Raw genomic sequence first — 11,484 nt, 5'->3', positions numbered from 1 at the left:
CATTCATCAAGCAATATTTTTTGTCAATTTAAAGGGAAAAGAAAAAAGAGAGAAGAAAATATATCGCAATATTTTGTAACATTAATTAGGTAAAGGACTCAGGCTCATAACAGGTTGTCCTTAAGTTTTTTCCCTATTAAACATAAGGTTTAAGGGTATTTGTTAACCACATAAAAGTTTAGTCCAAAGAGGGAAATCCTCTTATAAATAGTGTGTCTATATGTGTGTGTGTGTGTGTGTGTGTGTTAATCTCATCTAAGGCTGTCTAAGGCAACTAGAAACCCGCTGGAACTGACCAACCTAGCGCCGCCTAAACTAAGGCTGACCTGATAAGAGAAACCTGCGATTTGCAGCGGGTCTTCGACGTTAGAACTCAAGGGGTACGGGTCAAGTGGCGGTTTTGGGTTTTCAAACCCGACAAAAATCAAACTAACCAACGATATCTCTCTCTCATCCTCAGATATGTCGATATACATACAAGATCTAGTGAGAACTCGATGGATCCAGCTAGATATTGGCCAGATCTCGACGGGTCTGGCTAAACATCATCCAGATCCAGCCAGATATCAATGCCAACGAAAAAACCCGAAACCGACTAGTAATACTCAAAACCTGATAAGATCCAAACTAGCCCATCCGACGAGAATTCCAGGTCAGTTTCGGGTTTTGTCTTTATTCACCTAAAATTGGGTCAAGTCCAGGTTGGGCATAAACTCAACCCAACCCAACCCATGGACAACCCTAGTCTCATTGATTATTTAACTTACAAAGCAATGATGTGACATTTTTTAGGTGACATGGGTAATGTTTTTAATATTAAAAAAGTATACATCATTATTGACACATCAGAAACACACGATCCATGAAAAGCAAAACAAATCCATTTCATACGGATTTTGCCCAAATCAAAACCATACCAAACAAACCTTTAAAGGCACTAAAAAACAAAGACGCTAGAGAAATACTCCAACAGAAAAATAATACTTAAATCAAAATTTATTAAAAGTTAATTCTTAAGTTTACACAATTCACAGTTCACTGACTTGAAGTTGTTAAGTATCAAACTTGTGAAGAACAAATTTGTGAGTACCTACTATGAGAAGAAAATAACGTAGAAAAAAAAGGAACTAAAAAAAGAGTACAAAAGTGAAACATGTTAAGATAGCTTCAAAAGAGTTTTTAGAAAAAGGCAAGAAAAAACCTCTTCGAAAAAGAGTCAACCCATGTGATATGTTAATATGTTATGTGGATCAACTTAACCTGACTTATAGTTTTAGAGGTTTGGATACAAATTGACCTATTTTATCTGCAAGTCTATAGATCTTTACCCACACAACCATACCCATATTTATGCCTTTATAGCAATAACTATCACAATTGCTCACTGCTATGACAATTTTGACCTAAGCATTCCTTCTAGAATCTTATCTCTTTTCTTTAAACTTGCATGTCACAAGTTTAAGTAAGAAAATTTTCAAAAGTGAATTCAAGTAAAAATCACATTTACACAAAATCTAAGAATAAAAGAAACCTTGCTCAGAAACCTTGCTCAGAAACCTTGAATTAAAAGAATAAATTTTAAATATATTAGTAAACCAAAGGGCCAAACCAAACGCAAAAACACAATTTCACTCCTACTAGCAAATAAAGAGAATTATAGATAAGAGGGAAAATCCTAAAATTAAAATTAAAATATAACTAACCATTTTAAAAACTCCAAGCGACGAATAATGGCAACTCCCCAACTCAACAACATCTTTGCCAAAGAATGCATATTGCGACACATAAAAAAAATGTACCCCCTGCATCACAAAAAAATTCAAGTAAAAAACCCACCAAAAGGTACCTCTTGCTCAATCATAAAAGGGTTTTTAAGCTAATCATAACCTCACTCTCAAAAAAAAATTTGAATCCAAACATGTTTTAATTTTCTCAAAAAAAAAAAAAAATCTTTTGCTAAAGTTCACATCATAGTAAAACACAAAACCGTTAAAACTCAGGACCACTATTACATTCACTTCACAATAAAAACATTCTAGTTGACCATGATTTAATAGATTATGCAAACAACAAATGATGTACCACAAAACATAGCTCAAACATGAAACCATATAAAAGTAATGACTTAAAGGGATTTATCACACACTCATTAGATTAATTCCATTCATATTGCAAAATGATGGGCCAAAAATATATTGATCTCTTTGGTAACTTAATCAATTAATTAGCCAAGTGAATTAATTATATTCAATTACATGCAATAAGCGTGGTAGCAAAACCAAATCACCAACTAAGTTAAATGCAGCGAAAAATAAATTTGACACGGGTCATTTGTTTACAAATGGGGAAAACCACCAAGGGAAAGTCCCACTGGGTAAATTTAAGGCCACCACTCCTAAAAATCCATTATTATCAAAACAAGCAGTTAGAAATAAAAGGAGCACCTAATACCGACCTACAATTGAACTCTTACCCCAATACCCAATTGGACTTGTAATGTAGCAGCAATCTCTCCTTTCAATGCACAGCTCCCAAAATTTGACTAACACACCAACTTGAGGAAGATGTTGACTGTAAAGTTATTCAGTTCATCTAACAATGAAGATCAAAAAGATCCTTGGTTACAAAACCCTTGGCACAAAGACACAATAGCTTCTACAGAGAGAAAGATGAACTAGGGCAAATTGTCTCTGATCACAATATGCATGTATAATCACTTTGCATCATGTTGCATCCACACGTGACGGCCTTTAAAATAATTCTTATATATTTCTAGGATTGTGAGAAAAGAAACCCTACACAAATACACATGAATATGTGTGAAATCAAATCTAAATATTCTAATTTCATGATTCTTGATAGATGCAACTACTGTCAAGCTTCAACATTAAACCTCGATAGATATGATTCTGTCGAGCTATCTGTCGAGGTTTAATGAACAGCACTTCTTCACTTGTTTCTTAGACAGATTTGCATGGCTTCAATACTAAACTAGAACTCTTGTTCCTTGAAGTATTAAACCCATCCTAGATCTACCCAAATACAAGTAAAGTGCATTTTGTCAAAGGATTAGCCAATTTACATAACATATGTCTCTAACAATCTCACATATGTTCTAACAATATCCCCCTTTGTCAATCCGTGACAAAACTATGACAAAAAAATGAATCATGAGAGAAGTCTTAAATCACTAAACTCATAACCACTTGTTGAATTACAAAAAAATAAAAATAAAAAAATAAAATCTAACCTTAACACAAACTCTGGAAAAACTTTGCAAGAAGAGAGTTCATGGCATGGTAGATTTTCACAAATTGTCTTTCTGAAACCCTTTAAACAAAACTCATCAAGGCATCTTAGTGTGAAACAGAAATAAAGATTGCATACATAAAGAAACATGTGTATAAAGAGAGAAAGAAAACAACACATGGAGAGAGAGGTGAAAAACAACATACATCAGCATATATATATATATATATATGAAAATAAATACAACGTATGTCATAAATGGTCACAAGACTGGTCTATAAAAGGATAATGTAACTAAAGAGAAAGAAAAGAAAAGAACATAAAATTCTCACTACATCCCTCAAAAATCTAACACTCCCCCCAACAACAAAATTTCCTATGCTAACTCTCCCCCTAAATACAAAACTACTCTCATCCAAAATTACTTCCCCTTTCTGTCATGAATGACAAAGGGTAAGTCACCGAGAGGTTATCATCTCATCATCACTGGCAGAGCTAGCTTCCTCATCCTCATCATCATCAGCAGCACCATCATTGCCATCCTCATCTACCAAAGCCTCCGGGGAAGGAAAGGGAGAAGTGGTGAAACCACCAAAGTGAGCCTGTCGCTATGCAATACAACTGACACAGTTGTTCACCTAACACAACTCATCACTAAGAGTGTCAAGGCGAGCATCCATGTGTTGAAGCTGCGCCATGATGGCCTCGAAAGTTACACCACCACCCGAGGAAGAAGGAGTGAAGGTGGAAGGAACAGTAGGAGTTGTAGGATCAGTCATCTCCATTCGTGGCCACTTCGGTCAAAGTTGGGCCTTGCTCCGTCGAATAGAAGCTGCATTGATGTCACCCATAATGATGAAGTAGGGAGAATTAGGAATAGGGATAGAAAAATGGTGAAGGATCCGCGTGATAGTCAAAGGAAAGATGAGCTTATCATAGGTCGCCATATATTGATAAACATCAATGATGGAAGTGATGAAGTGAGTGGGGAAGTCTATGGTAAGATGCTTTAAGAGGGACAACAAAAATCGAGCATGAGGCTCTGTGATAGAGTTATAGTGGGATAGTGGAGTAAGAACAAATGTCATCACCATATTAAGAAATCTGGGACCTTTTACAAGGCCCGAGCATGGGGTGTTTTAACGCTTACCCCATACAAAAGGTGTCTTACAAAAATGAGACAAAAGCTCTTCTTTGAACACAATCCTCAGACATTGACAACTGGGGTAATCCGGTTGTGATACCCTCAGGACATGTAGTATCTCGAATATAAGATCCAAAGTGACTACGATACATGTACCTCTGAATGTCATGGTAAAATGAGGTACAGAGGTATCGATATCGTGTATATTGAAGTAAAACTCTTGTATAAACTCAATAAGGCACACTCATAAAGAGATTTCCATCCCTAAGTCTGAATGACACTGGGTAGAGGAGTGTTGGAAAAGTCCAACAGAATTACATGGCGCTCCGAATGAACACCACGTTTTTGGAAGTTCTCAAGGAAGTCCTGTTGGGCCTTCCTATCACGGAACCAAACATGAAGAGAGGTTGTATTAAAAGAGGAAGACTCGGAACCAAGAGGGTTCTGAGCTAAAGTAGATTTGCACTTGGGTGCCATGCGCAATCTATCTGAGAGAGAGAGAGAGAGAGAGAGAGAGAGAGAGAGAGGAAACACATCACAAATAGAACAAAATAGAAAGAAACGAAAGGATACGTATGCATGAAATATGCATGAACATGTGACGTGCTAAAAATAAATTGCATCATGGGTTGAAACACAATCCAAACCTACCAACACACATCAACAATAATCATGCACACATCTAAATGCATGAAACATTGTTATAATTGTCACGACCCAAATCCATGGAACATGAATTTAGATATATGACTAAATTGCTAAACTTATATAACTCACTAAACATAATTAATCCAAAATAAATTAAAACTCCAAAGAAACAATACTCTTAAAAACCTTTTACAAAAATCCAAACTCCACAAATTGGAAATAATCTCCACTATATAAAACATGAATTACAAGATAAAGGTAACTAAAATTCTATAAGTCTTCAAGAAATACTGAAATCGCCTACAACTTCCACGCTCTACCTTGCACCTTACAAAGCGATCCAAAGGTTCTATATTCCCAACTACACTTTAATCTGACAATAGTAATTGATGGGGTGAGCCACATATCTAGTAAGTAATTATACAGAATACACAAAGGAATAGAGTTAAGTAAAGCATGAGTATTTTGATTTTTCACAAACTCATTCGATGATATTAAAAATAATTATTCCAAAACATATAATGAATCACTTAATACATATGTAATCGCATCTTAAAGTCATTTGAAATCACATACATATAATTGATCAGAGCACAGTGTCACATATACACATCACATATTCTCACATACAATCCTGTGAGCGGATACCAACATCTAACCCCTACTAGTGAGGGATCAATACATATTCTCACATACAATCTTGTGAGCGGATATACACATATATTTGATATATCTAATCAATTCTAAAAACACTTATTTTGATTCACATATCAGAAAGCAAAATTTATACAAAATATAATAATTTACTTGATATTAACAATTCCTTTTCAAATACAAAGGCATATCAAAGATCACAATATCGAATAGAACATAAATCAAAGGATGCTTGACTCTCTTGGGGAAACGAATAGAGGCTAAGGAGTTTATGTAAATATATTACAATTCTTGAGTAAATCTAAAAATTAAATTTGCTAAAAGAAACATTTTAACTACCATTTGGAGAATAGGAAGAACAAGAACCTTTTAGAAAGCTTACATTGAAACTCACTAATTTATGGAAAATAATTTAGTTTAGAAATCATCTTTTAAATGAGATTTGGACATTCAAAATTTATTTAAAATTTGAAGTGTCTCTTTAAAACATTATTTAATAGTCGAAATTTCTCTTTCAATGATATAAAAATACTTTTGACAAACTTTAGAAAATATAAGTTTGAAATACAAAACTTTTGAAAACTTTTAACTTCTAAGAACCTAATGGACAAAACTTATGCATATTATGCATTATTACTTACCTCTCTTGGTAATACTTCTAAACACAGCTAAACACTTTAATCTTCCATAAGCTCTAAACAAAAGAATGCTTTAATCAGTAATTATGGAATCTAATCCTTACAAACCTTTTCTTTCCTACTGTCCTACAAAAATCAAGTATGAAAACTACTTTCGTATATAACATTGAATTAAGCAATTTATTATTCCTTATCAAAGTCCCACCGCAACAATATTTCCCCGAAACTAATCTGTACTAAAAGAGTTCAAACAAATTTCTATAACCACAATTGATATTCTAGGCCAATAATGCTTCCTTGCATTAGGTCAAATCTCATATTACTGTTAGAGAAGCAGCAGCCGATATACCATAGACCTTAGATTAATATTCCGATTGAAAACGTAAGGATACAGGGCCACCTTTCGGATTTAAGGTTATAATCGTGGAATCTATATTCAAATGAAATCTGTAGGCAATTCAATGAAATCGTGTACTCACTTTCAGGAATTAATCTAATATATATAATCCTTTGTTAGACCCAAGGTCCTCAATTTCAACGGGTAATAAATATAAAATACAAAAGTACCATTAACTTATGAGTATTACAATTGAATCTTTACATAAACAACGCTCATATATATAGCCATCTTTCCATTGTAATCGATTACTCAAATAGTAGACATAACTGAATCTTATCATGCTGCCAAAATCGTAAATATATCTCAAGATTTATAAAGAGTATAGAAATATTGAGATGGGGTTCTCACCTTGGTTTCGTAGCCCAAATCTTATGCTCCTAAACAATTTTGCCTCTTCAATTGTATGTGCTCTAAACTCCAAGGAGAAACACCTCTTAGCCTCTTTGATAAAACCCTTCCTATGAAAACCCTAATTTATCTTTTCCTCCACATTATATTTTAACACATCAAAGATGTGGGCTTGGTACGGTAATGGGCTGGAGTTTAAAATCCACTTGAGCTTATCTCTTAGTCTCCAAGAAGCCCATAAAACATCTTCATCTTTTATTTATTTATTAGTTTAATTGCCACACTAAATTGTATGCACTAAAACTTTAATTTTTCTCACATATTTGTAGCACCACAAAATTGTCTACTCCCATCTTACTATGCACACACATATAGTATATCAACTCTATATTAAAATGATAAGGTACGGTGATAATCATAAAAACAAAATTGGGGTATTACAACAATGCTAAATAAATGCAATGCATGATCATATATCATCAAATTCACAAAGCCCAACCCAAAAATTTCAAGAAAAACTCAAAAACCCCAAAACCTGTGTCTAAAATGCATGAATGCAAGAAAAGGAAGAAGAATAGAAAACTTACCAAGTGTTTTGATCTTGATCTAGGCTGAAGAACACATGGGTAGAAGTTTTTGAGTGAGGGAGATGTGTTTGGGGCGAGAGAGAAAATTTTTCTATCAAGGGAGGAGTGAGAAAATGAAAACCAAATCGCGCCTCAGCTATATATAAAAAAACACAGCTTAATGGATTGAGAAGCTATCAAGATCTGTCAAGCACTAAATCTCAACAGAAGTAAATCTATCAAGGTGCTGTCAAGGATCTATTGATAGCAAAAATACCTCGATGGATCGAGAAACTGTTAAGAATCTATCTGCAGACAGAAAGTTTCTCAAATGATTGAGAAACTATCAAGAAGCTATTGAGAAACTATCAAGAAGCTATTGAGATAAATTCTAGAAAGCTTGATGGATCAAAATTGCACTATTCTCTGTCGAGAAAAGAAGAAAGAAGGGCTCGATAGATGTGAATCTATTAAGGATCTATCGAGAAGCTGTCGAACTTGAAGAAAATAAGTTTTTCAAAGAGAGGAAAAACACATAGAGATGAATCCAACAAGCCAGCTACTCAAACATAGATCCAAACAACATGTCTCTTAAAAATATCTCTCAACAAAAAAATGCAAAGCACTCATGATCCAAAACACACACATTAAACAAGTCTAACCAATTTTATATTTCAAAAACAAGTTATGACAGTTTAGTAAGCATACATTAACACATGTATTCCTTGTGATGGCCAAATCACATTGTACCTGCACATGTATCAAAAGTAGCAAAGAATTTGCGTATTGTGTGTGAAAACATAGCATGAATGCATAAGTGTTTCATATTATGATGATTTGAGATATGAGAAGATCAAATACACTCTCACACAACCATAACTGCTTGATGGGGACTATCACCTTCAAGATACATCCTATAACTCCTACATCTCCTAGAAACACACTTACAACCATATTTAAAAGCATTTTAATTCTTTTTGCCTTTGTTTTTCTTTGCATATTTTTCTTTTTGAGCATATCATGCATGGGCATATAAAACAGAGAGAGAGAGAGAGAGAGAGAGAGAGAAAGAAGAAATACCCAATTATTTTAAGCCACAAATATCACAATTTTGCTATGCTGAAACACACAGATGTTATACATGATTGGCAGGCTTTAGTGGTGAGATGGTTATTTATGCCTTTCTATTAGGATTTTTAGTCCTTCCTGTCAAAAAGAGTGATAAGAGTGTTAAGTATAAAGATTACTTAATCGTACTCATCACAAACATGAGCCACAAAGCTCACCTACTTAGTTGTGTATTGAGATGCTCATTTAAGCTACAAAAGATACAAAGTTTAGAAAACTTATTTTAAATGGCCATCCAAGGTACACAAGTACCAATGTACATAAACACACACTGTTTATGTATTTTTCTAATTTTTCAAAAAAAAATTATGAAAAACAAAATAAAGCAAAACTGAAAACAAATAAACAAAATCATGTTAAACAAAGCAAAGATAGACCGACTCAAAAATAAGAAAGCAAAACAAACAAGTAATGCATAACCATAAGGGGAGAGAAAAAAAAAAGTGACAAAATCACTTTGAGCCTTTTTCCTTCCACAACTTGGAAGAACCTTTCCTTTGAGCGAACCTTTGATCCAGTGGTGAGGGGAAAGAGTTGAAACTGTTCAAGTTTGAAAGGAATATAAGGGCCTTGAGAAGATCTCCAAGAGGAGCAAAAGAAGATGGAAACTGACTCTAGTTTCTGGATGAGAGCATACTATTGCTTTGTTGAATGGCTAACCACTAATAGCAATTCGGACGAATATGCCTTGAAGCTCCACAATGATGACAGATATATGGCTTCTTCAGTTGAGATTTTTTGTTGTTAACTTTCTTAGTCTTAGGGTTTCTAGTCTCTTTCTTTTCAACCTTAGAGGGTGCTCCTTAAATAGATTTGCCTTTATCTAGGTTCTCACTAGCTATTTTAGTTTTAAATTCATTGTTCTCAGAATTAAAATTATCAGCAAGTGAAACAAACACAGTAGTACTAGAAAAGGCAATTTTAGGAGAAGAGAAATCATACCCCAAACCAGTTTTATCAGAAGCAGCTTTCTGAAAGCTTAGCATCTCATCATGCTTTGCACTGGAAATCCTCTCCAATTGAGATCTGACTTGGAACAGTTATGCTTCAAGCTTCTTTGTCCTTTCAGCAAGGAAATTGTTTTCAAACCACAGTGCTCCAATGGTTTGATTGGCTTCATCAACCTTGGTAGAGAGCTCCTCTTGATCTAGCTCAACATCACTCATCTTCTTGGTGGTCAACCTATACAGTTTCTCATGCTTCTTAGAAACCTTGTACAATTTTGCATAGGCTGTATGGATGTCATCTTGATCGTCCATTTTCTCAAACTTACAATCCACTAAGTCTTCTTCATCATTTACTGTTTTTGTAACCCCTTCAGTAGGATCAATTGTAGCAATGAAGACATTTAAAATTCCCTCATCATCACTATCATCTGACTCAATCTCAAGCTCGATGTCACTTAAGGTAGCAGCAAGAGCCTTACTTTTCCCAACTGACTTGAAATATCTTGGACATTCTTGTTTCATATGTCCAAAATTTTGACATCCGAAGCACTTTGGTTCGGAGGGAATAGTGTACTGACCGCCATCCTTAACATCCTTCATTCCTCTGTCTTGGCTTTTGAAATAAGAAGAACTAGATTGCTTACGGTCCTTATCAAATCCTTTCACATTGGCATTCTTCATGAACTTATTGAACTTCCTAGTGATGTAGGACTTCATCTTGGAATCTTCATCATTAAAAGACTTATCTGTCTCATTGCTTTTGGCCTTCAATGCCATGCTCTTACTTTTGCTTCCTTTCCCAATTCTTGTCAAACCTAATTCATAGGTTTGCAAATTGCCAACCAGCTCTATCAATGGATAGAGTTAATATCCATTGATTCTTCAATGGCAGTGATCTTAGCATGAAATCTCTCAGGCAAAGATCTTAGCACCTTTCTTACAACCTTGGGTTTGGGAATGGTTTCCCCAAGATTAAAGGTTGAGTTGACTTTGTCCTTTTGCTTGGCATAGAACTCATCAAAAGACTCATCCTCCTCTATTTTTATCTCCTCAAAGCTAGTAGTGAGCCTTTGGAGTTTTGAATCCTTGACAAACTTAGTCCCTTCATAGGTTGTCTGAAGGATAGTCTATGCTTCCTTAGTAGTTTTAGTAGAGTATATCTTCATTACACAAAATAGAGCATTCAATGTTCTACTCTTGAGGTTTGCCACTTTGATCTTGGCATCATCCCAATCAGCCAATGCTTCCTTTGGCTTAGTCCAACCAATCTCCACAGCTTGCCACACCTTCTTATCTAAAGACTGCAAGAAAGCTCTCGTGCATACTTTTCAGTATGCATATTTAGTTCCATCAAATAAAGTAAGTATAATAAGTGACCGTCCTCTATCCATGACAAACAGGGGTTAATGGATCACATAGCAAAATTTAAACCTAATCATAGTGTGCTCGCTTTGATACCATTTGATAGGCCAAAAATGCATTAATCCCTTTAGTAACTTAATCAATTAATTAACCAATTGAATTAATTAGATTCAATTACATGCAATAAGAATGGTAGAACAAACAAATCACCAACTAAATTAAATGCAACAGAAAATAAATTTGACATGAGTGATTTGTTTACGAATGGGAAAAACCACAGAGGTAAAACCCCACCAGGTGAATTTAAGGTCACCACTCCCAAGAATCCATAATTTTCAAATCAAGCAGTTACAAGTAAAAGGAATCTCAGTACCTAATACCAATCTACAATTGAAACCTT

The sequence above is a fragment of the Quercus robur genome, chromosome 4 (assembly GCF_932294415.1).
Source record: "Quercus robur chromosome 4, dhQueRobu3.1, whole genome shotgun sequence".
Taxonomy (NCBI): Eukaryota; Viridiplantae; Streptophyta; class Magnoliopsida; order Fagales; family Fagaceae; genus Quercus; species Quercus robur.
This window is presented reverse-complemented; position numbering follows the sequence as displayed.